Source organism: Salmo salar, chromosome ssa04, assembly GCF_905237065.1.
Source record: "Salmo salar chromosome ssa04, Ssal_v3.1, whole genome shotgun sequence".
NCBI lineage: Eukaryota > Metazoa > Chordata > Actinopteri > Salmoniformes > Salmonidae > Salmo > Salmo salar.
The window spans coordinates 5141710-5167603 of NC_059445.1; the positions used below are offsets into that span (position 1 = coordinate 5141710).

General features: G+C 42.9%; 1 pseudogene; it reads right to left on the reverse strand.

The window, feature by feature from the left end:
• Positions 1 to 20970: 20970 nt before the first annotated feature.
• LOC123742547 (paired box protein Pax-5-like) overlaps positions 20971 to 25894 on the reverse strand; it is a 64595-nt pseudogene continuing 59671 nt past the window's right edge.

Sequence of the window (25894 nt, forward strand, 5' to 3'; positions counted from 1 at the left end):
TCTGTCTGTCTGTCTGTCTGTCTGTCTGTCTGTCTGTCTGTCTGTCTGTCTGTCTGTCTGTTTCTCTTTGTACCTGTGAATTGGTTCTTGTTATCTAATTATGGATGATGAACAGAATATGGAGAGAAGAGGGAGATGGAGAAGAAATGAGAAGAGAGGAAGACATTAGGGTGTAAACAGAGGTGTGTGTGTGTGTGTGTGTGTGTGTGTGTGTGTGTGTACGTGCCAGAGTGTGTGTCCTGTCAAGACTTCTCTTGCTAGCAGACGAGGTTAAAAGACGAAGGCCTCTCACACAGCCTCTCTTTTAGGACTGTCAGCCCACTGAACACACACACACACACACACACACACACACACACACACACACACACACACACACACACACAGAATAACTATGAGCTTTACTGTAAACACATCCAGAAAGACAGCATTCTAGCATTCTCTCTCTCTCCTGTCTGTCTCTCTTTCTCTCTCTGTCTGTCTGTCTCTCTGTCTCTCTCTCTCTCTCTCTGTCTCTCTCTCTCTTTCTGTCTCTCTCTCTGTCTCTCTCTCTCTCTGTCTCTCTCTCTCTTTCTGTCTCTCTCTCTGTCTCTCTCTCTGTCTCTCTCTCTGTCTCTCTCTCTGTCTCTCTCTCTGTCTCTCTCTCTGTCTCTCTCTCTGTCTCTCTCTCTGTCTCTCTCTTTGTCTCTCTCTCTGTCTCTCTCTCTGTCTCTCTCTCTTTCTGTCTCTCTTTTCTCTCTCTCTCTCTCTCTCTCTCTCTCTCTTTCTGTGTTATCTTGTCTTTTCCCTCCCTCCCTCCCTCCCTCCCTCCCTCCCTCCCTCCCTCCCTCCCTCCCTCCTCCCTCCCTCCCTCCCTCCCCTCCCTCCCTCTCCCCTTCTCTCTCTCTGTCTAATTGGTGAGGGTTTGTTCAGACAGCCCCATTCATCATAAGACAAACCCTCAGGGAAGGAAGAGGAGAGAGAGAGAGAGAGAGAAGGAGTCAGACGAGAGGGCGAGAGGGCCTGCTGCCTGTCAGCTCAGTCTTCTCCTCTTTTTCCTCCTTTTTCCTCTGCTCATAGATGTCAGTTTTTCCAGGGTGGGTAGAGAGAGAGGGAGAGAGAGAGAGAGCGAGAGAGAGGGTAGAGAGAGGGTAGAGAGAGGGTAGAGAGAGGGTAGAGAGAGGGTAGAGAGAGGGAGAGAGAGGGTAGAGAGAGGGTAGAGAGAGGGAGAGAGAGGGTAGAGAGAGAGAGAGAGAGAGGGAGAGGAGAGAGAGAGAGAGGGGATGTAAGAAACATTAGTTAGGCTATTAGTTCAACAAGCTGCTTCTGTTCCTGTCACTATTGTAACACACACACACACACACACACACACACACACACACATATACATACACATACACACTGATGTTTGACATTTGTAACATGCCATATCTATTAGTCTGTAGAAAGAGAGAGGGAGGGTAGAGAGGGAGAGAGAGGGAGGGTAGAGAGAGGGAGGGTAGAGAGAGGGAGGGTAGAAAGAGAGAGAGAGAGAGAGGGAGGGTAGAGAGAGGGAGGGTAGAGAGAGGGAGGGTAGAGAGAGGGAGGGTAGAGAGAGAGAGAGAGAGGGTAGAGAGAGAGGGAGGGTAGAGAGAGAGGGAGGGTAGAGAGAGGGAGGGTAGAGAGAGGGAGGGTAGAGAGAGGGAGGGTAGAAAGAGAGAGAGAGAGAGAGGGGAGGGTAGAGAGAGGGAGGGTAGAGAGAGGGAGGGTAGAGAGAGAGAGGGAGGGTAGAGAGAGAGAGGGAGGGTAGAGAGAGGGAGGGTAGAGAGAGAGGGAGGGTAGAGAGAGAGAGAGGGTAGAGAGAGAGAGAGAGGGGTGGGTAGAGAGAGAGAGAGAGGGAGGGAGGGTAGAGAGAGAGAGAGGGTAGAGAGAGAGAGAGAGGGAGGGAGGGTAGAGAGAGAGAGGGAGGGGGAGACAGAGAGGGGGGACGGATGATATTGAATGACGGCCTGGGGGGTAATGAGTTAAACAGCACATAACCCTGTGATCATTACTGTCAACAAACACAGATACACACCATCTCTGCTACAGTGGAAGGAGGAAAGGTGTGTAAAGGTCATTATGGAGAATGTAAAGGCTTTGAATATCAGGTCTACATGTCAGCAGTGGAAAGGTTGAAGTAGGTTAACATTACTCTGACTAGACAACTACCTGGAGTCATATAAAACATTACTCTGACTAGACTAGATAACTACCTGGAGTCATATAAAACATTACTCTGACTAGACAACTACCTGGACTCATATAAAACATTACTCTGACTAGACAACTACCTGGACTCATATAAAACATTACTCTGACTAGACAACTACCTGGAGTCATATAAAACATTACTCTGACTAGATAACTACCTGGAGTCATATAAAACATTACTCTGACTAGACTAGATAACTACCTGGAGTCATATAAAACATTACTCTGACTAGACTAGATAACTACCTGGAGTCATATAAAACATTACTCTGACTAGACAACTACCTGGAGTCATATAACACATTACTCTGACTAGATAACTACTTGGAGTCATATAAAACATTACTCTGACTAGATAACTACCTGGAGTCATATAAAACATTACTCTGACTAGACAACTACCTGGAGTCATATAAAACATTACTCTGACTAGATAACTACCTGGAGTCATATAAAACATTACTCTGACTAGACTAGATAACTACCTGGAGTCATATAAAACATTACTCTGACTAGATAACTACCTGGAGTCATATAAAACATTACTTTGACTAGATAACTACCTGGAGTCATATAAAACATTACTCTGACTAGATAACTACCTGGAGTCATATAAAACATTACTCTGACTAGATAACTACCTGGAGTCATATAAAACATTACTCTGACTAGACAACTACCTGGAGTCATATAAAACATTACTCTGACTAGATAACTACCTGGAGTCATATAAAACATTACTCTGACTAGATTACTACCTGGAGTCATATAAAACATTACTCTGACTAGACAACTACCTGGAGTCATATAAAACATTACTCTGACTAGATAACTACCTGGAGTCATATAAAACATTACTCTGACTAGACTAGATAACTACCTGGAGTCATATAAAACATTACTCTGACTAGATAACTACCTGGAGTCATATAAAACATTACTCTGACTAGATAACTACCTGGAGTCATATAAAACATTACTCTGACTAGATAACTACCTGGAGTCATATAAAACATTACTCTGACTAGACAACTACCTGGAGTCATATAAAACATTACTCTGACTAGATAACTACCTGGACTCATATAAAACATTACTCTGACTAGACAACTACCTGGAGTCATATAAAACATTACTCTGACTAGATAACTACCTGGAGTCATATAAAACATTACTCTGACTAGATAACTACCTGGAGTCATATAAAACATTACTCTGACTAGACTAGATAACTACCTGGAGTCATATAAAACATTACTCTGACTAGACTAGATATTTACCTGGAGTCATATAAAACATTACTCTGACTAGATAACTACCTGGAGTCATATAAAACATTACTCTGACTAGACAACTACCTGGAGTCATATAAAACATTACTCTGACTAGATAACTACCTGGAGTCATATAAAACATTACTCTGACTAGACTAGATAACTACCTGGAGTCATATAAAACATTACTCTGACTAGATAACTACCTGGAGTCATATAAAACATTACTTTGACTAGATAACTACCTGGAGTCATATAAAACATTACTCTGACTAGATAACTACCTGGAGTCATATAAAACATTACTCTGACTAGACAACTACCTGGAGTCATATAAAACATTACTCTGACTAGATAACTACCTGGAGTCATATAAAACATTACTCTGACTAGATAACTACCTGGAGTCATATAAAACATTACTCTGACTAGATAACTACCTGGAGTCATATAAAACATTACTTTGACTAGATAACTACCTGGAGTCATATAAAACATTACTCTGACTAGACTAGATAACTACCTGGAGTCATATAAAACATTACTCTGACTAGACAACTACCTGGAGTCATATAAAACATTACTCTGACTAGACTAGATAACTACCTGGAGTCATATAAAACATTACTCTGACTAGACAACTACCTGGAGTCATATAACACATTACTCTGACTAGATAACTACTTGGAGTCATATAAAACATTACTCTGACTAGATAACTACCTGGAGTCATATAAAACATTACTCTGACTAGACAACTACCTGGAGTCATATAAAACATTACTCTGACTAGATAACTACCTGGAGTCATATAAAACATTACTCTGACTAGACTAGATAACTACCTGGAGTCATATAAAACATTACTCTGACTAGATAACTACCTGGAGTCATATAAAACATTACTTTGACTAGATAACTACCTGGAGTCATATAAAACATTACTCTGACTAGATAACTACCTGGAGTCATATAAAACATTACTCTGACTAGATAACTACCTGGAGTCATATAAAACATTACTCTGACTAGACAACTACCTGGAGTCATATAAAACATTACTCTGACTAGATAACTACCTGGAGTCATATAAAACATTACTCTGACTAGATTACTACCTGGAGTCATATAAAACATTACTCTGACTAGACAACTACCTGGAGTCATATAAAACATTACTCTGACTAGATAACTACCTGGAGTCATATAAAACATTACTCTGACTAGACTAGATAACTACCTGGAGTCATATAAAACATTACTCTGACTAGATAACTACCTGGAGTCATATAAAACATTACTCTGACTAGATAACTACCTGGAGTCATATAAAACATTACTCTGACTAGATAACTACCTGGAGTCATATAAAACATTACTCTGACTAGACAACTACCTGGAGTCATATAAAACATTACTCTGACTAGATAACTACCTGGACTCATATAAAACATTACTCTGACTAGACAACTACCTGGAGTCATATAAAACATTACTCTGACTAGACAACTACCTGGAGTCATATAAAACATTACTCTGACTAGATAACTACCTGGAGTCATATAAAACATTACTCTGACTAGATAACTACCTGGAGTCATATAAAACATTACTTTGACTAGATAACTACCTGGAGTCATATAAAACATTACTCTGACTAGACTAGATAACTACCTGGAGTCATATAAAACATTACTCTGACTAGACAACTACCTGGAGTCATATAAAACATTACTCTGACTAGACTAGATAACTACCTGGGAGTCATATAAAACATTACTCTGACTAGACAACTACATGGAGTCATATAACACATTACTCTGACTAGATAACTACTTGGAGTCATATAAAACATTACTCTGACTAGATAACTACCTGGAGTCATATAAAACATTACTCTGACTAGACAACTACCTGGAGTCATATAAAACATTACTCTGACTAGATAACTACCTGGAGTCATATAAAACATTACTCTGACTAGACTAGATAACTACCTGGAGTCATATAAAACATTACTCTGACTAGATAACTACCTGGAGTCATATAAAACATTACTTTGACTAGATAACTACCTGGAGTCATATAAAACATTACTCTGACTAGATAACTACCTGGAGTCATATAAAACATTACTCTGACTAGATAACTACCTGGAGTCATATAAAACATTACTCTGACTAGACAACTACCTGGAGTCATATAAAACATTACTCTGACTAGATAACTACCTGGAGTCATATAAAACATTACTCTGACTAGATTACTACCTGGAGTCATATAAAACATTACTCTGACTAGACAACTACCTGGAGTCATATAAAACATTACTCTGACTAGATAACTACCTGGAGTCATATAAAACATTACTCTGACTAGACTAGATAACTACCTGGAGTCATATAAAACATTACTCTGACTAGATAACTACCTGGAGTCATATAAAACATTACTCTGACTAGATAACTACCTGGAGTCATATAAAACATTACTCTGACTAGATAACTACCTGGAGTCATATAAAACATTACTCTGACTAGACAACTACCTGGAGTCATATAAAACATTACTCTGACTAGATAACTACCTGGACTCATATAAAACATTACTCTGACTAGACAACTACCTGGAGTCATATAAAACATTACTCTGACTAGATAACTACCTGGAGTCATATAAAACATTACTCTGACTAGATAACTACCTGGAGTCATATAAAACATTACTCTGACTAGACTAGATAACTACCTGGAGTCATATAAAACATTACTCTGACTAGACTAGATATTTACCTGGAGTCATATAAAACATTACTCTGACTAGATAACTACCTGGAGTCATATAAAACATTACTCTGACTAGACAACTACCTGGAGTCATATAAAACATTACTCTGACTAGATAACTACCTGGAGTCATATAAAACATTACTCTGACTAGACTAGATAACTACCTGGAGTCATATAAAACATTACTCTGACTAGATAACTACCTGGAGTCATATAAAACATTACTTTGACTAGATAACTACCTGGAGTCATATAAAACATTACTCTGACTAGATAACTACCTGGAGTCATATAAAACATTACTCTGACTAGATAACTACCTGGAGTCATATAAAACATTACTCTGACTAGACAACTACCTGGAGTCATATAAAACATTACTCTGACTAGATAACTACCTGGAGTCATATAAAACATTACTCTGACTAGATTACTACCTGGAGTCATATAAAACATTACTCTGACTAGACAACTACCTGGAGTCATATAAAACATTACTCTGACTAGATAACTACCTGGAGTCATATAAAACATTACTCTGACTAGACTAGATAACTACCTGGAGTCATATAAAACATTACTCTGACTAGATAACTACCTGGAGTCATATAAAACATTACTCTGACTAGATAACTACCTGGAGTCATATAAAACATTACTCTGACTAGATAACTACCTGGAGTCATATAAAACATTACTCTGACTAGACAACTACTTGGAGTCATATAAAACATTACTCTGACTAGATAACTACCTGGAGTCATATAAAACATTACTCTGGCTAGACTAGACAACTACCTGGAGTCATATAAAACATTACTCTGACTAGACTAGATAACTACCTGGAGTCATATAAAACATTACTCTGACTAGACAACTACCTGGAGTCATATAAAACATTACTCTGACTAGATAACTACCTGGAGTCATATAAAACATTACTCTGACTAGATAACTACCTGGAGTCATATAAAACATTACTCTGACTAGACTAGATAACTACCTGGAGTCATATAAAACATTACTCTGACTAGATAACTACCTGGAGTCATATAAAACGTTACTCTGACTAGACAACTACCTGGACTCATATAAAACATTACTCTGACTAGACAACTACCTGGAGTCATATAAAACATTACTCTGACTAGATAACTACCTGGAGTCATATAAAACATTACTCTGACTAGATAACTACCTGGAGTCATATAAAACATTACTCTGACTAGATAACTACCTGGAGTCATATAAAACATTACTCTGACTAGACAACTACCTGGAGTCATATAAAACATTACTCTGACTAGATAACTACCTGGAGTCATATAAAACATTACTCTGACTAGATAACTACCTGGAGTCATATAAAACATTACTCTGACTAGATAACTACCTGGAGTCATATAAAACATTACTTTGACTAGATAACTACCTGGAGTCATATAAAACATTACTCTGACTAGACTAGATAACTACCTGGAGTCATATAAAACATTACTCTGACTAGACAACTACCTGGAGTCATATAAAACATTACTCTGACTAGACTAGATAACTACCTGGAGTCATATAAAACATTACTCTGACTAGACAACTACCTGGAGTCATATAACACATTACTCTGACTAGATAACTACTTGGAGTCATATAAAACATTACTCTGACTAGATAACTACCTGGAGTCATATAAAACATTACTCTGACTAGATAACTGCCACTAAAGACTTTTTGTTTCACAAAACAAATTTCACAAAATAAATCCTCCTTCCCACCTCTTTCTCATCCTTCCACCTCTCCCTCATCCTTCCACCTCTCTCTCATCCTCCACCTCTCTCTCACTCATCCTCCATCCCTCCACCTCTCTCTCATCCTCCATCACTCCAACTCTCTCTCATCCCTCCACCTCTCTCTCATCCCTCCACCTCTCTCTCATCCTCCATCCCTCCTCCTCTCTCATCCCTCCACCTCTCTCTCATCCTCCATCCCTCCTCTCTCATCCCTCCACCTCTCTCTCATCCTCCATCACTCCACCTCTCTCTCATCCCTCCACCTCTCTCTCATCCCTCCACCTCTCTTTCATCCTCCATCCCTCCTCCTCTCTCTCATCCCTCCACCTCTCTCTCATCCTCCATCCCTCCTCTCTCATCCCTCCACCTCTCTCTCATCCTCCATCCCTCCACCTCTCTCTCATTCCTCCACCTCTCTCTCAATCCTCCACCTCTCTCTCATCCCTCCACCTCTCTCTCATTCTCCATCCCTCCGCCTCTCTCTCATCCTCCATCCCTCCACCTCTCTCTCATCCTCCATCCCTCCACCTCGCTCTCATCCCTCCACCTCTCTCTCATCCTCCATTCCTCCACCAATTAAATGAAACTGTCTTTATTGACATGGGAAACATTTTGTTAACATTGCCAAAGCAAGTGAAGTAGATAATAAACAGAAGTGGGAGAAGAAGAAAAAAACGATACAAAGGAACAGTAAACATTTACACTCACAAAAGTTCCTCAAGCGATAGAGACATTTCAAATCTCATATTGTGTCTATGTACTCTCTCTGTCTCATCCCTCTCTCTCTCTCTCTTCCTCCATTTCATCCCTCTTCACTAATCAAACCAACCCAATTACCCAGACGCCCCAGCACCACCTCCCCTACGGGAGTTCTGCAGGGCCAAAAAGCACCAGCAGTGACTGACGCTAATTTGGATGACTTTTTGCCCTGTTTTTAACTACTGGCTGTTTTTCTCTCCCTCCTCCTCCTCCTCCTCTGTTCCCCCTCCTCCTCTCGTCTCATGTGATGATAGAAGGAGCACAGATACAGAAGAATTAGAGACGGGGTTGTCAGATGAATGTTATGTAATTGGGGCGTTAGAAGGAGGGGAGACGAGAGAGGGAGAGGAGGAAGGAGAGAGGGAGTTGAGAGAGGTAAAGAGGGGTGCTGCAAGGCCATGGATTTGATTGGCTAACTAAGTGGCTCAGTTTGACCTCTAACCCCTGTGTGATGTGATAGGGTGTCTCTCAGAGGAGGGGGGGGTGAATGGATGGTGGGGGGGGTTGAATAATACATAACTTAGTTTGAGAGAGAGAGAAAGACGGAAAGAGACAGAAAGAGAGAGAGAAAGAGGGAGGAGAGAGAGAGAGAGACAGAAAGAGGGCGAGAGAGAGAGGAGAGAGAGAGACGGAGAGAGCGAGAGCAAGAGATGGGATAGAATAGAGAGAGATGAGAGACAGAAAGAGGGAGAGGGAGGAGAGAGAGAGACAGAAAGAGGGAGAGAGAGGAGAGAGAGAGAGACAGGGAGAGGGAGGAGAGAGAGAGAGACAGAAAGAGAGGGCGAGAGAGAGGAGAGAGAGAGAGATGGAGAGAGCGAGAGATGGGATAGAATAGAGAGAGATGAGAGGGAGGAGAGAGAGAGAGACAGAAAGAGAGGGCGAGAGAGGGAGGAGAGAGAGAGAGAGAAAGAGCGAGAGAGAGAAAGATGGGATAGAATAGAGAGAGATGAGAGAACTTTTAGAAGTAGGAGCTTTATAAAGATATAGACGTGGTTAAATTAGGAACACAGAGACACACCATTCTCAGCTGGTCCTACAATGGTATTCCCAGGCCTTGGCCCAAACCCTGGGGTCTGTTGGTTGGCAAAGACCCAAACAACACACACACACACACACACACACCGTTCTGGTGTCCTGGGCACTCACCCAAACCCTGGGCAGTCTAGCAAGTGTTTCAAGCTGTGTGTGTGCAGGCCAGCGTATGTGTGTGTGTGTGTGTGTGTGTGTGTGCAGGCCAGCGTATGTGTGTGTGTGTATTGCGTTGTCTTCATGTTGCCGCTTGTGTTCTATTATCACCCCCCCTCCTCCCCCCCCGCTACACCCCCTTCTTGGACTGGGCCACCAGCCAACTGAGCTATGCCGGGAGGCGCCATTGTCCCTGGCGGGGGCGTGTGGGGATGTGTGGGTCCCAGCAGTGCTCTTGCCTCCCTGGTCGTTAATTGATTTAATTGATTAATGTCACTGATTGACTGGACATGTTACGCACCTGCTGTCCCAGGTGGGGGGTTTTCTGACTCGTTCTCTGTGTGTAGTGTGTGTGTGTGTGTGTGTGTGTGTGTGTGTGTGTGTGTGTGTGTGTGTGTGTGTGTGTGTGTGTGTGTGTGTAGTGTGTGTGTGTGTGTGTGTGTGTGTGTAGTGTGTGTGTGTAGTGTGTGTAGTGTGTGTGTGTGTGTAGTGTGTGTGTAGTGTGTAGTGTGTGTGTAGTGTGTGTGTGTGTGTTAGTGTGTGTGTGTAGTGTGTGTGTGTGTGTGTGTGTGTGTGTAGTGTGTGTGTAGTGTGTGTGTGTGTAGTGTGTGTGTGTGTAGTGTGTGTGTGTAGTGTGTGTGTGTGTGTGTGTGTGTGTAGTGTGTGTAGTGTGTGTGTGTGTGTGTAGTGTGTGTAGTGTGTGTGTGTGTGTGTGTAGTGTGTGTAGTGTGTGTGTGTAGTGTGTGTGTAGTGTGTGTGTAGTGTGTGTGTAGTGTGTGTGTGTAGTGTGTGTGTAGTGTGTGTGTAGTGTGTGTGTAGTGTGTGTGTGTGTGTGTGTGTAGTGTGTGTGTGTAGTGTGTGTAGTGTGTGTGTGTAGTGTGTGTGTGTAGTGTGTGTGTAGTGTGTGTGTGTAGTGTGTGTAGTGTGTGTGTGTAGTGTGTGTGTGTAGTGTGTGTGTGTGTAGTGTGTGTGTAGTGTGTGTGTAGTGTGTGTGTGTGTGTAGTGTGTGTGTGTAGTGTGTGTGTAGTGTGTGTGTGTAGTGTGTGTAGTGTGTAGTGTGTGTAGTGTGTGTGTAGTGTGTGTGTGTAGTGTGTGTGTGTGTGTGTGTAGTGTGTGTGTGTGTGTAGTGTGTTGATCGTTAAGATGAAAGCAAGGACAGCATGGACCCAGAACATTTGAACTGTAAAAAAAAACCAAAAAAAACACTTTTATTCTGAAGAACCCAATAAAATTATGGCAAATATTTACAAATATTGACTTTGTTTCTTCACCGTACAGTACATAAATCCAAGATTCACAAAACACACACACACACACACACACTCTGTTGGTCAGGAGGACAGATGCACATATTACAATCTGGCTTAAATCCCACCCTATTCCCTTTGTAGTGCACTACTTTTCAATAGAAGTACACTGTTATAAAAAAGAGATTTTAGGGTGTTATTTAGGACCCTTACCATAGACTGATTGTGTAACAATAGATGCACCCAGCGAACTGCAAGTCAACATTTCACAAGAACAAATCAACCCCATAAGAACTAAAATAATATTATAATCATTATTATTAACAATAACAACAGTTATATATATATATATATAAAAACAAAAATAAGCATAATATCAAAGTCACTTATTTATTTATTTCCAGTTTTACAGAACAAAAAAAAAAATGTTGAAAACCAAAATTCAAAAAAAGAGAGAAATTCAGTGACGTGATATCTTTGGCAAATTGGCAGAAAAAATACATTCAAATATTAAGACGCCACGAGACAGAGACAGAGAGGAGAAAAACACAGCAAGATTTAGTTTTTTGACACTAGAAAATTTGAATTAAAAAAAAAACATACACATTTTTCTTTTAAAGAAGTATTTTTTCATTTTTTTCATTTTGACATTGTTTTAAATCGTCCCCTTCCACAATATTGAAGGTTTTGAATATTTTCTGTTATTTTTGTATTTTAATTCTTATTTTTTGGATGTAACAAGTTTTGACATTTTCCTCACACTGATACAAGTGTATCTTTAGTTTAAAACAGGCTTTTAGACTCAGGCTTTGGTGATGGCTACAGATATGTTTTCATTCTCAGCTCTGGAGGGAATTCTCTCCTTTCATTTAGACAAACAAACAAACAAAAAAAAGATTTTTAAAACCAAATTTAGCAATTTTTTTTTTTTTTTTTAAACATTTCATCATCTTTCTGTTGTCTTTAAAATGTGAAAAGGTTAAAAACGTGTTGACAGGAAGTTGTGGAACCGAGGACTTCTAGTGGTTCTAGAATGTCCCTTCTAGTGGTTCTAGAATGTCCCTTCTAGTGGTTCTAGAACGTCCCGTCTAGTGGTTCTAGAATGTCCCTTCTAGTGGTTCTAGAACGTCCCTTCTAGTGGTTCTAGAATGTCCCTTCTAGTGGTTCTAGAATGTCCCTTCTAGTGGTTCTAGAATGTCCCTTCTAGTGGTTCTAGAATGTCCCTTCTAGTGGTTCTAGAACGTCCCTTCTAGTGGTTCTAGAATGTCCCTTCTAGTGGTTCTAGAATGTCCCTTCTAGTGGTTCTAGAATGTCCCATCTATGATGTCAGATTGTTCAGAGAAGGCCACAGTTTTCTGTGCAGAAGGTTTTCCAACGGGCCCTGGTCAAAATGTAGGGTATCACTGTATGTAAGGACATACGGTGCCATTTAGTTGAGTAAATTTTTATTTTGTTTCATTTATTTTTATTTAAGTTACTAAAGGCTCCAGCGTGAATATTATAATATTGTAACGTTGATTTATTGTAAATATCATTTGTGCCACAAATTTGTAGTTGTCGTCGTCACTGTGATATTTAAATGTTGTGGTTTTTAGGAAGGCGTTTTTCTTTTATCTCGTCACGGTTTTATATTGAGATACACAAAAAATAAAAAAATATGAATAAATAAATCATAAAAATGTACATCAAATTTTTTTGGGATCAGATTTTAGTACGGAAATATTTCGGCGGTTTGATCCTCCAGTCAGAAGTGGGAGATATAATGGTAACTAACCTTCGAGATAACGATTGAATCGTTCGCGGGTCAATAATACGATGATGCGTCTTGTCTTTAGAAAACAAAGACTGTATATTTCTATTGTGAATGAAATGCATTTGAAGATGTGATTTTTTTTTTTAAAAAAGCATTGAAACAAGTCCAGGTGGAACACAGACCTACAGAACAGGAAGACGGTCAGAAAAGGGTTTGCCTTCGGAACGAACGACCTCACTGGGTATCGCTAAGCAACCTATTCCCTTATATATAGTGCACTATTACCCTATGGTCCCTGGTCAAAAGTAGTGCACTATATAAGGGATAGGGTGTTATTTGGGATGCACAACCCTGATTCTTTTCCAGTTTCTGACAGAACGGTGAATATTATGATATTATTATGAGATCTGAAAAGCCAAAAGAAGAGAGAATTATTATTGTTACTGTCAGAAGAAGGAAGAGAAGAAGGAGAAGGAAGAGAAGAAGGAGAAGGAGGAGGAGGACGGAGGAGAAGGATGGAGGAGAAGGAGAAGGAAGAGGAGGAGAAGGACGGAGGAGAAGGAGAAGGAGAAGGAGGAGAAGGATGGAGGAGGAGGAGAAGGACGGAGGAGAAGGAGAAGGAGAAGGAAGAGAAGGATGGAGGAGGAAGAGAAGAGGAGGAGAAGGAGGAGGAGGAGCATGGTGTTTGCAACGCCAGGGTTGTGGGTTCGATTCCCACGGGGGACCAGTACGGGGGAAAAAAATGTATGAAATGTATGCATTCACTACTGTAAGTTGCTCTGGATAAGAGCGTCTGCTAAATGACTAAAATGTAAATGTAAAAAAGGAGAAGGATGAGAAGGAGGAGGAGAAGGATGGAGGAGGAGAAGGACGGAGGAGGAAGAGGAGGAGAAGAAGAAGGAGGAGGAAGAGAAGGAGAAGGATGGAGGAGGAAAAGGAGGAGCGAAGAAGGAGGAGGAGGAGGAGAAGGACGGAGGAGGAGGAGGAGGAGGAGAAGGAGGAGGAAAAGGAGAAGGAGGAGGAGGAAGAGAAGGATGGAGGAGGAAGAGGAGGAGGAGAAGGAGGATGAGGAGAAGAAGAAGGAGGAGGAGGAGGAGGAGGAGAAAATGAAAAATAATAAATAGAGAGGACAGGACAGACGAGGGGGAGATATGATGAGATTAGGGGAAGGAGGGGAAGAAAGATATGGAGATAATACAGAGAGAGAGAAAGACAGAGAGACACAGAGAGAGAGAGGAGAGAGAGAAAGACAGAAAGACAGAGAGAGAGAGGAGAGAGAGAGAAAGACAGAGAGACACAGAGAGAGAGGAGAGAGAGAGAAAGACAGAGAGACACAGAGAGAGAGAGAAAGACAGAAAGACAGAGAGAGAGAGGAGAGAGAGAGAGAGAGAAAGACAGAAAGACAGAGAGAGAGAGGAGAGAGAGAGAGAGAGAGAGAAAGATAGAGACAGAGATTGAGAGAGAGGAGAGGAGAGAGAGAGAGAGAGATTGAGAGAGGAGAGGGAAAAAGGGAGAGACAGAGAGAGAGGAGAGGGAGAGGGAGAGGGAGAGAGAAAGAGAGAGAGGGGAGGAGAGGGAAAAAGGGAGAGACAGGGAGAGACAGGGAGAGAGAGAGGGAGACAGACAGGAGAAGGAAAGAGGGAGCAGGGAGAGGTTGTATTGGAACAGCAGGTTGTGTCTCCCCTGGGGACAGGGGGTTTCACCGCTCTGCAGAGGACAAAGAGAGAGAGTGTGTGTGTGTGTGTGTGTGTGTGTGTGTGTGTGTGTGTGTGTGTGTGTGTGTCGTGTGTGTGGCCCCTGCCCCACTGTGCGGTACAGTACCACCCACAATGACAGACCCTCAATGTCACGCCTGTCAATCAAAAAGACCCCTCGACCAATGGAAACCCTCCCTCTCTGTCCGAGAGCCAATAAGGTCAGAGCAATAGCAAGATGTATCGTTCTGTAACACAATGGACACGTTCCAAATGGCACCCTGTACCCTTTATAGTGACAAGAACTCATAGGGCCCTGGTCTAAAGTAGTGCACTATATAGGGAATACTACTATAGACCAGGGCCCCCCCCTATTCCTTATATAGTGCACTACTTTAGACCAGAGCCCTATGGCACCCTATTCCCTATATAGTGCACTACTTTAGACCAGAGCCCTATGGCACCCTATTCCCTTTGTAGTGCACTACTTTAGACCAGAGCCCTATGGCACCCTATTCCCTTTGTAGTGCACTACTTTAGACCATAGCCCTATGGCACCCTATTCCCTATATAGTGCACTACTTTAGACCAAAGCCCTATGGCACCCTATTCCCTTTGTAGTGCACTACTTTAGACCAGAGCCCTATGGCACCCTATTCCCTTTGTAGTGCACAACTTTAGACCAGAGCCCTATGGCACCCTATTCCCTTTGTAGTGCACTTCTTTAGACCAGAGCCCTATGGCACCCTATTCCCTTTGTAGTGCACTACTTTAGACCAGAGCCCTATGGCACCCTATTCCCTTTGTAGTGCACTACTTTAGACCAGAGCCCTATGGCACCCTATTCCCTTTGTAGTGCACTACTTTAGACCAGAGCCCTATGGCACCCTATTCCCTTTGTAGTGCACTACTTGCTAAAAAAAAAGAATAAAAAGCAGTGCGCTGAATAAGGAATAGTGTGCTATTTTAGGACGCAGCCTCGGTGTCCTTGTGCATTTAGGACGCAGCCCTCGGTGTCCTTGTGTAGTTGAGTTGAAGGGCTTTAGATGGAGTGGAGATGAAGAGATGATGACTGGATTCACTTCCTCTAGGGGAATGTCTGTCCAACGGTCGATATCTCTTCAAATTGACACTAGCGGGGGTGTGTGTGTGTGTGTGTGTGTGTGTGTGTGTGTGTGTGTGTGTGTGTGTGTGTGTGTGTGTGTGTGTGTGTGTATCCGCAAAGAAAAAAGATAAAGTCTCATGAGAATGAAAATAAAGAAATACAGAGAAATAAGAAAGGAAGTAAAAGACAGACTGGATTACCAGAGAAAGGTTCTGAGATTTAGTTAAATCACAGTTAGAAGTCACTATTGTCTTAACTTAAATCAAGGAGATATCTGACATATTTCATGATGATCGAGTGGTAGCCTAGCCTTCCGCTACATGATTGTGTCTGGGTTTTCTGTGCTTGATTAAGTAGCCTGTCTGAGTTTTTATAAGTTTCTGCTAATATGCAAATTCTGCTCTAAAAGTCTGTATTCCGATTGGTTGTCCCGACCTAACTCACTTCCTGTTCATTGTCCAATTGGATTATGTCATGATGATATGTTGACCTATTGACCCAAGCCTGGAGGCCAATGGGGGGTGTAGTAGCCAGGTTGGTTTGGCTCGAGGAAAGAACCTCCATTCGGGCTCTAGCTAGGGGCAGCCATTTTGTGTCTGTGTAGATCAGTGGCACTTGTTTTAGTGGCGTGTGGTCAGTAGGGGAGGGTCAGTGACGTGTGGTCAGTAGGGGAGTGTTCAGGTATAAACCTAAAGGCACCTTATTTTGTCAGCTGGTGAGTTTCAGGATCTAATGCCTCAGAATCAAGAGAGAGAGAGAGAGAGAGAGAATGTTAAGGATTGGTTCCACTGCAGAGTTAGAGTTTAGTAGAACGGACAAAGGCAAAGCCCGCGTCCCGAATGGCATCCTGTTCCCCACGTAGTGCACTGGCTGCTGTTGCAGAGAAACGGTGCCATTTGAGACGCAGAGTGTGAAATCTGTACACTGGACTGTAGCCATCCCATTACCGTTCTAGTGGTTCTAGAATGTCCCTTCGAGTGGTTCTAGAATGTCCCATCTAGTGGTTCTAGAATGTCCCTTCTAGTGGTTCTAGAATGTCCCTTCTAGTGGTTCTAGAATGTCTCTTCTAGTGGTTCTAGAATGTCCCATCTAGTGGTTCTAGAATGTCCCTTCTAGTGGTTCTAGAATGTCCCATCTAGTGGTTCTGGAATGTCTAGTGGTTGTAGAATGTCTGGTGGTTCTAGAATGTCTAGTGGTTGTAGAGTGTCTGGTGGTTCTAGAATGTCCAGTGGTTGTAGAATGTCTAGTGGATGTAGAATGTCTAGTGGTTGTAGAATGTCTGGTGGTTGTAGAATGTCTAGTGGGTGTAGAATGTCTAGTGGTTCTAGAATGTCTAGTGGTTGTAGAATGTCTAGTGGTTGTAGAATGTCTAGTGGTTGTAGAATGTCTAGTGGTTGTAGAATGTCTAGTGGTTGTAGAATGTCTAGTGGTTCTAGAATGTCTAGTGGTTCTAGAATGTCTAGTGGTTGTAGAATGTCTAGCGGTTGTAGAATGTCTGGTGGTTGTAGAATGTCTAGTGGTTGTAGAATGTCTAGTGGTTGTAGAATGTCTAGTGGTTGTAGAATGTCTAGTAGTTGTAGAATGTACAGTGGTTGTAGAATGTCCAGTGGTTGTAGAATGTCCAGTGGTTGTAGAATGTCTAGTGGTTGTAGAATGTCTAGTGGGTGTAGAATGTCTAGTGGGTGTAGAATGTCTAGTGGTTCTAGAATGTCTGGTGGTTCTAGAATGTCTAGTGGTTGTAGAATGTCTGGTGGTTCTAGAATGTCTGGAGGTTGTAGAATGTCTAGTGGGTGTAGAATGTCTAGTGGTTGTAGAATGTACGGTGGTTGTAGAATGTCCGGTAGTTCTAGAATGTCCAGTGGTTCTAGAATGTCTAGTGGTTCTAGAATGTCCGGTGGTTCTAGAATGTCCGGTGGTTCTAGAATGTCCGGTGGTTCTAGAATGTCTGGTGGTTGTAGAATGTCTAGTGGGTTAGAATGTCCGGTGGTTCTAGAATGTCTAGTGGTTGTAGAATGTCTAGTGGTTGTAGAATGTCTAGTGGGTTAGAATGTCCGGTGGTTCTAGAATGTCTGGTGGTTGTAGAATGTCCGGTGGTTGTAGAATGTCTAGTGGGTGTAGAATGTCTAGTGGGTGTAGAATGTCTAGTGGTTGTAGAATGTCTAGTGGTTGTAGAATGTCTAGTGGTTGTAGAATGTCTAGTGGTTAGAATGTCTAGTGGGTGTAGAATGTCTAGTGGGTGTAGAATGTCTAGTGGTTGTAGAATGTCTAGTGGTTCTAGAATGTCTAGTGGTTCTAGAATGTCTAGTGGTTCTAGAATGTCTAGTGGTTGTAGAATGTCTAGTGGTTAGAATGTCTAGTGGTTGTAGAATGTCTAGTGGGTGTAGAATGTCTAGTGGGTGTAGAATGTCTAGTGGTTGTAGAATGTCTAGTGGTTGTAGAATGTCTAGTGGGTGTAGAATGTCTAGTGGTTGTAGAATGTCTAGTGGTTGTAGAATGTCTAGTAGGTGTAGAATGTCTAGTGGTTCTAGAATGTCTAGTGGGTGTAGAATGTCTAGTGGTTGTAGAATGTCTAGTGGTTGTAGAATGTCTAGTGGTTCTAGAATGTCAAGTGGGTGTAGAATGTCTAGTGGTTGTAGAATGTCTAGTGGTTGTAGAATGTCTAGTGGTTCTAGAATGTCTAGTGGGTGTAGAATGTCTAGTGGTTGTAGAATGTCTAGTGGTTCTAGAATGTCTAGTGGGTGTAGAATGTCTAGTGGTTCTAGAATGTCTAGTGGGTGTAGAATGTCTAGTGGTTGTAGAATGTCTAGTGGTTCTAGAATGTCTAGTGGGTGTAGAATGTCTAGTGGTTGTAGAATGTCTAGTGGTTGTAGAATGTCTAGTGGGTGTAGAATGTCTAGTGGTTGTAGAATGTCTAGTGGTTGTAGAATGTCTAGTGGGTGTAGAATGTCTAGTGATTGTAGAATGTCTAGTGGTTGTAGAATGTCTAGTGGGTGTAGAATGTCTAGTGGTTGTAGAATGTCTAGTGGGTGTAGAATGTCTAGTGGATGTAGAATGTCTAGTGGGTGTAGAATGTCTAGTGATTGTAGAATGTCTAGTGGTTGTAGAATGTCTAGTGGGTGTAGAATGTCTAGTGGGTGTAGAATGTCTAGTGGGTGTAGAATGTCCAGTGGTTGTAGAATGTCTAGTGGTTGTAGAATGTCTAGTGGTTGTAGAATGTCCGGTGGTTGTAGAATGTCCGGTGGTTGTAGAATGTCTAGTGGGTGTAGAATGTCTGGTGGTTGTAGAATGTCTAGTGGGTGTAGAATGTCTGGTGGTTCTAGAATGTCTAGTGGTTCTAGAATGTCTTGTGGTTGTAGATTGTCCAGTGGTTGTAGAATGTCTAGTGGTTGTAGAATGTCTAGTGGGTTAGAATGTCCGGTGGTTGTAGAATGTCTAGTGGTTCTAGAATGTCTAGTGGTTGTAGAATGTCTAGTGGGTGTAGAATGTCTAGTGGGTGTAGAATGTCTAGTGGTTCTAGAATGTCTAGTGGTTGTAGAATGTCTAGTGGTTGTAGAATGTCTAGTGGGTGTAGAATGTCTAGTGGATGTAGAATGTCTAGTGGTTCTAGAATGTCTAGTGGTTGTAGAATGTCTAGTGGTTGTAGAATGTCTAGTGGGTGTAGAATGTCCGGTGGTTGTAGAATGTCTAGTGGTTGTAGAATGTCTAGTGGGTGTAGAATGTCTAGTGGTTGTAGAATGTCTAGTGGTTCTAGAATGTCTAGTGGTTCTAGAATGTCTAGTGGTTCTAGAATGTCTAGTGGGTGTAGAATGTCTAGTGGTTGTAGAATGTCCGGTGGTTGTAGAATGTCTAGTGGGTGTAGAATGTCTAGTGGTTGTAGAATGTCTAGTGGTTCTAGAATGTCTAGTGGTTCTAGAATGTCCATGTGTTCTAGAATGTCTAGTGGTTCTAGAATGTCTAGTGGGTGTAGAATGTCTAGTGGTTGTAGAATGTCCGGTGGTTGTAGAATGTCTAGTGGGTGTAGAATGTCTAGTGGTTGTAGAATGTCTAGTGGTTCTAGAATGTCTAGTGGTTCTAGAATGTCCATGTGTTCTAGAATGTCTGGTGGTTCTAGAATGTCCGTTCTAGTAATACTAAGTCCACAGGGTTTACCCATATCGAGCACACGAGGCGAACCACAGTAAGGGGTTTTCTTTAGAGTTGCATACAAAACAACTTTATTAAGGTCTACAAATGTGTAACTGAAGGATTATTTTCTATCGCTATTTATTTTACAACAGAGATTGAAACAACAGTTTGTTCAGTAGTTTTCTGTAGCTATATAGATATATATATATATATCTCTTTATGTTCAGTTTTGGTTCCTTCCAACCAGACAGCTACAACTGACACACACACACACACACACACACACACACACACACACACACACACACACACACACACACACACACACACACACACACACACACACACACACACACACACACACACACAGAGAGAGAGTATCCAAAACAACAACAAGTCACTCTCAGGCTAAAAACTACATCACACCTTTTTTATTCTCAATTTTTTTGTAAAAATTTTTTGTCACTAAAATCTAAAATGTTTAAATATCATGAATATTTCAAAATCGATATTGATATCTAGACTTATTTAGTCCTTCTTTTAAGTGATTTTTTAAATATACAAATCTCATACAGACGGGCCGGTTACGCGAGAAATGGCACTAAAAAGGCTAGAACCTGCTCTTAACCACAGATCTAGAATCAGTTTAGCCTCTCCCAGGTCCTATCCTTAACCATTGGAGGGGGTATATAACTGACCTTAGATCAGTGACTAGGGACAGTTCCCTGCATACTGGTGTGTGTCAGAGTATCAGTAAAGGCCTAACTCATGCATTGTCACAGCGCAGAACACATAGAGGGGGGGGAGAAAAACCATAGGTTTCAGTTTATTCTCCCACTGAAGAACGAATGTCTAATGGAAGACAAGCACTAAGAAGGAGAAGGAGAAGAAGAAGTCAAAATGGCGTCTATATGAAGGTGATTTGGGTCACTTTGTGCTTCTTGTCGTTAGTCAGCCACACCACTGGGGGGGGGGGCACCACTATCTTTGGGGATTTTGGAGAGAGAGAGAGAGAGAGAGAGAGAGAGAGGAGAGGAGGGGTGTGGCCACCATTACTACTTCCTGGTTACTCGTTAGCATATTCAGGATGTGTGAAAATAATGGAAATCACCTCTAAAAACGGAAAGACAGAGCCATAATTATACGGTCACTTTTGAGTGCAGCGAAAAGGGATTTAAATATATTACTCTCTCTCTCTCTCTCTCTCTCTCTCTCTGTCTCTCTCTCTGTCTCTCTCTCTCTCTCTCTCTGTCTCTCTCTCTCACTCTATATATATCCATCTTATTCACCAGAAACTCGGGTGGCTCCTATTCTGTGCCTGCCTGCCTGCCTGTCTGCCTGCCTGCCTGCCTGTCTGCCTGCCTGCCTGCCTGCCTGTCTGTCTGCCTGTCTGCCTGCCTGCCTGTCTGTCTGTCTGTCTGTCTGCCGTCCTTCCTCCCAAAGTGGGCACTTTCTTCACTTCCCTTCACTGAGTTCAAAGGAAATGACTGGTATAACAATAATTAATTTTAAAAAAAAGCCTCTACCAATCCAATGGTTTTAGATTTGTGGGAAGTAGTGAACGAGTGTACACTTCAGGAGAAAGGAGATCCTATTGGGATTCACCCTCTACGTTGTACTTATCAGGCTGTAATGTGGAGGCTGTTCAGTTCCATCTCTCCAGGTCTTTGTCTCTGCTGGGCGGCTAGTCTCCCTGGCTAGTAGTTCATTGATTGATTGATTGATTCATGTCAGTGATTGGCCAGACAGTCTAGTTACCTGGTGTCCCAGGTCTGAATCAGTCCCTGGTTAGAGGGGCAGGATGACAACCAGGTTACAACCAGGAGAGCTCTGGACTACAGTCGAATAGTCCTGGTGTATATAATAACAACCAATCTAACCTGGGATCAGCTTGCCCTCCTCAGATCCTATCCCTACCCGTTAGGTGGTAAACTCTCCAATCTAACCTGGGATCAGCTTGCCCTCCTCAGATCCTATCCCTACCCGTTAGGTGGTAAACTCTCCAATCTGACCTGGGATCAGTCTCTGTGGGTGCATCCTTCCTGTTTATTCCACGTTATCGTAACAGGTGCAATAGCAATAGGTCAGTGTCTCAGCTCAGCAGGGATTGGTCGGCTCGAGTGTCAATCAAAAGCGCGCAGTCGGGAGTTTACTGATGTAAAGCAGATCTTCCTCCTCGTCCTCTTCGTCCACTTCCTCTTCCTCCTCTTCTCCTTCCTGTTTTTCCTCCTCTCCTTCCTCCTCCTCTCCTTCCTGTTTCTCCTCCTCTCCTTCCTCCTCCTCTCCTTCCCCCTCCTCTCCTTCCTCCTCCTCTCCTTCCTGTTTCTCCTCCTCTCCTTCCTGTTTCTCCTCCTCTACTTCCTCCTCTGTCAGTTGGCAGGCTACTATTGGACAGTGCTGGTGCTATCTCTCCTTTCTTCCTCCTCTTCCTCATCCTCCTCTTCATCGTTGATTGGCGGGGTCAGTGGCGGTCGTAGGCGGAGGCAGTTGCCGTGGCAGCCGGTCCCGCCCCTCGCGATGCCGCGCTGTAGTAGTACGGCGACCCTACACACACACACACACACACACACACACACACACACACACACACACACACACACACACACACACACACACACTCAGTTAGTGGCTGGGCAGGAGCAGCATTGTTATAGTTGACGGGAAGATGGTCACACACACACACACACACACACACACACACAGAGCGCTGCTACTTCTAATCCCCTGTGCCACACACTCCCCTCGCGGATACCTGTCCCTGTCATATCCATCAATCACACACTGACACCTACCTCCCCTGTTCCTCTACCTGTCAGCCTCATCACTATGTCAGCCCCGTCTGTCTGTCTGTCTGTCTGTCTGTCTGTCTGTCTGTCTGTCTGTCTGTCTGTCTGTCTGTCTGTCTGTCTGTCTGTCTGTCTGTCTGTCTGTCTGTCTGTCTGTCTGTCTGTCTGTCTGTCTGTACTGTAGGTAATTCCACTGGACTGTCTGGAAGTACAGAGCTACTGTTAAATCCCACCTTGCATCTGTCCCGTCTGGCTGGCGGTGAAGAGGCCAGAGGAACAGCCGATCTCCGTCCCCAGGAGAGACCCATAGTCCTGTTGGAACACTGAGAGAGAGAGAGAGAGAGGACATCACTACAGGTTAATAACCTCTGAACCCTGACCTCTCTCTGACCCCTGACCTGTAATCTCTGACACAGACACAACCGTAAGGTTAGTTAGAGAACTCGGCTTTGTGTCAAGTCCTCAATAATGGTTTTCTGCGATAGCACGGGGGGGGGGGGGTCAAGCGCCGTTGAGGCCATCTCCATTTTGAAGTAGTCAATTTTCTCTTCTTCTTTTTATATTTGGAAAAGAGGCTCAGTCTAATATTGATGATTTACTGCCACCTCCAGGGCTGAAGTCCTGAACTATAGATTGTGTGGCATTAATTTATTGTGACCACTAGATGGCGATTAATATAGATTAAAACCATTAACAAACCATAGCATCCTATTAGAAGAAGAAGAAGAAGACAGTGCTCTGATCATAAGCCTGATCGCTCCCATAGGAAACCCCATAGGAATCACCACCCAGTCGACTACTTTAAAATGGTGGAAGCCTTCAAAGTCCACACAAAAAAACCCGGGTTCTATCCCCAAGTTAAGTCATCTAATTATCTCTATGGACAACAACACTACAGTCAATCTACAGTCAGTGTAGACTACAGACTAACCCCTGACCTCTATAAACCCCTTAACCTAGTGGTCAGCACAGCCTGAACTTCAACCTCCAGTGATATCAAATTCACACATAGGGCTCTGCTCAAAAAAGTAGTAGTGCACTAAATAGGGAATTAGGATGTCTTTGAGAAAGAATGGTGGATTGGTTAATTGGTTAATTGGTTAATTGAATAATGTCCATGATGGGTGTAGGGGTTATTGCCTTACCTAACAGGCTGGGGTTTGGAAATCTCCAGGACTCGTTATATGTGGAATACTGAGGGTGGGAATAGGGACTCCCCGAAAAAATCTCCTCCTGGAACAGAAACAGATAGGAACAGTTATTAACCGTTAATAACAGATAGGAACCGATAGGAACAGATATGAACTAGCTAACAACAGCTAACAACAGATAGGAACAGATAGGAACAGATATGAACTAGCTAAGAACAGATAAGAACAGCTAACAACAGATAGGAACCAATAGGAACAGCTAACAACAGATAGGAACAGACAGGAACACACAGGAACAGATGGGAACAGATGGGAACAGATGGGAACAGATGGGAACACACAGGAACACACAGGAACACACAGAAACACACAGGAACAGACAGGAACAGACGGGAACAGACGGGGAACAGACAGGAACAGACAGGAAGTAACAGACAGGAACAGACAGGAACAGACAGGAAGTAAACAGATGAACAGCGGAGGAACAGACAGGAAGTAACAGACAGGAAGTAACAGACAGGAACAGACAGGAAGTAACAGACAGGAAAAGAACAGTAGTAGTAGTAGCGTATCTCTCTCTCCTTCCTCTTCGACCTTTCTTCCTCTTCTCTCTCTCTCTTTCTTTTTCCCCCACAATCCAGCCACCACCCTCACATCAAAAACAACATTCCCTGTCCTCTCCTCCTCTCCTCCTCTCTCTCTCTCTCTCTCTCTCTCTCTCTCCTCCTCTCCTCTCTCTCTCTCTCTCTCTCTCTCTCTCTTTTCTTGTTTTCCTCAAAACCTTTACTCCTCCCCAGGGATTCTTCTCCCTGAGCTGACAGTCACTGAGCCCTCCCTCCTTCCCTCCATCTCTCTGTCTCTCTCCCCCGTTCTGTCCGTTCTGCCTCAGTGATTCGCCACCCCCGAGAGAGCGCTAGCTAGAGAGAGAGAGAGAGAGAGAGAGAGAGAGAGAGCTTTGCTATAGTGAGGATTATAATAGAGTAGACAAAGAAGTGAAGAGAAGAGATGATGAACAGTATTAGAGAGAGTCTCCTGTCAGGTGAACAGTATTAGAGAGAGTCTCCTGTCAGGTGAACAGTATTAGAGAGAGTCTCCTGTCAGGTGAACAGTATTAGAGAGAGTCTCCTGTCAGGTGAACAGTATTAGAGAGAGTCTCCTGTCAGGTGAACAGTATTAGAGAGAGTCTCCTGTCAGGTGAACAGTATTAGAGAGAGTCTCCTGTCAGGTGAACAGTATTAGAGAGAGTCTCCTGTCAGGTGAACAGTATTAGAGAGAGTTAGGCTGCGTCCCCAAATAGCGCCCTATTCCCCTTTCTGGGTCCAAAGTGGTGCACTGGATAATACACTGCATGGCCAACAGGATGTGGACACCTGGTCGTCAAACATCTCATTCCAAAATCAATTCTGGGCATTACCATGGAGTTGTCCCCCCCTTTGCTGCTATAACAGCCACTCCACTCTTCTGGGAAGGATTTCCACTAGATGTTGGGAGCATTGCTGCTATAACAGCCTCCTCTCTTCTGGGAAGGATTTCCACTAGATGTTGAAACAACGCTGATGGGACTTTCTTCCATTCAGCCACAAGAGCATTAGGGAGGTAGAGGATTCTCCTGGCATCCGCCAAAAAAACAGATTCGTCCGTCGGGACTGCCCAGATGGTGAAGCGTGATTCATCACTCCAGAGAAGGCATTTCCACTGCTCCAGAGTCTCCAACCTGGCGGGCGAACTTTACACCACTCCCTGGCGCTTGGCATTGCGCATGGTGATCTTAGGCTTGTGTGACGGCTGCTCGTGGAAACCCATTTTCATAGCTCCCGGCACAGTTCTTGTGCTGGCGTTGCTTCCAGAGGCAGTTTGGACTTCGGTAGTGGGTTTTGCAACCAAACAGACGATTTTAACGCTCCCGCCGCTTAGAGAGTCTCCTGTCAGGTGAACAACAGAGAGAGTCTCCTGTCAGGTGAACAGTATTAGAGAGAGTCTCCTGTCAGGTGAACAGTATTAGAGAGAGTCTCCTGTCAGGTGAACAGT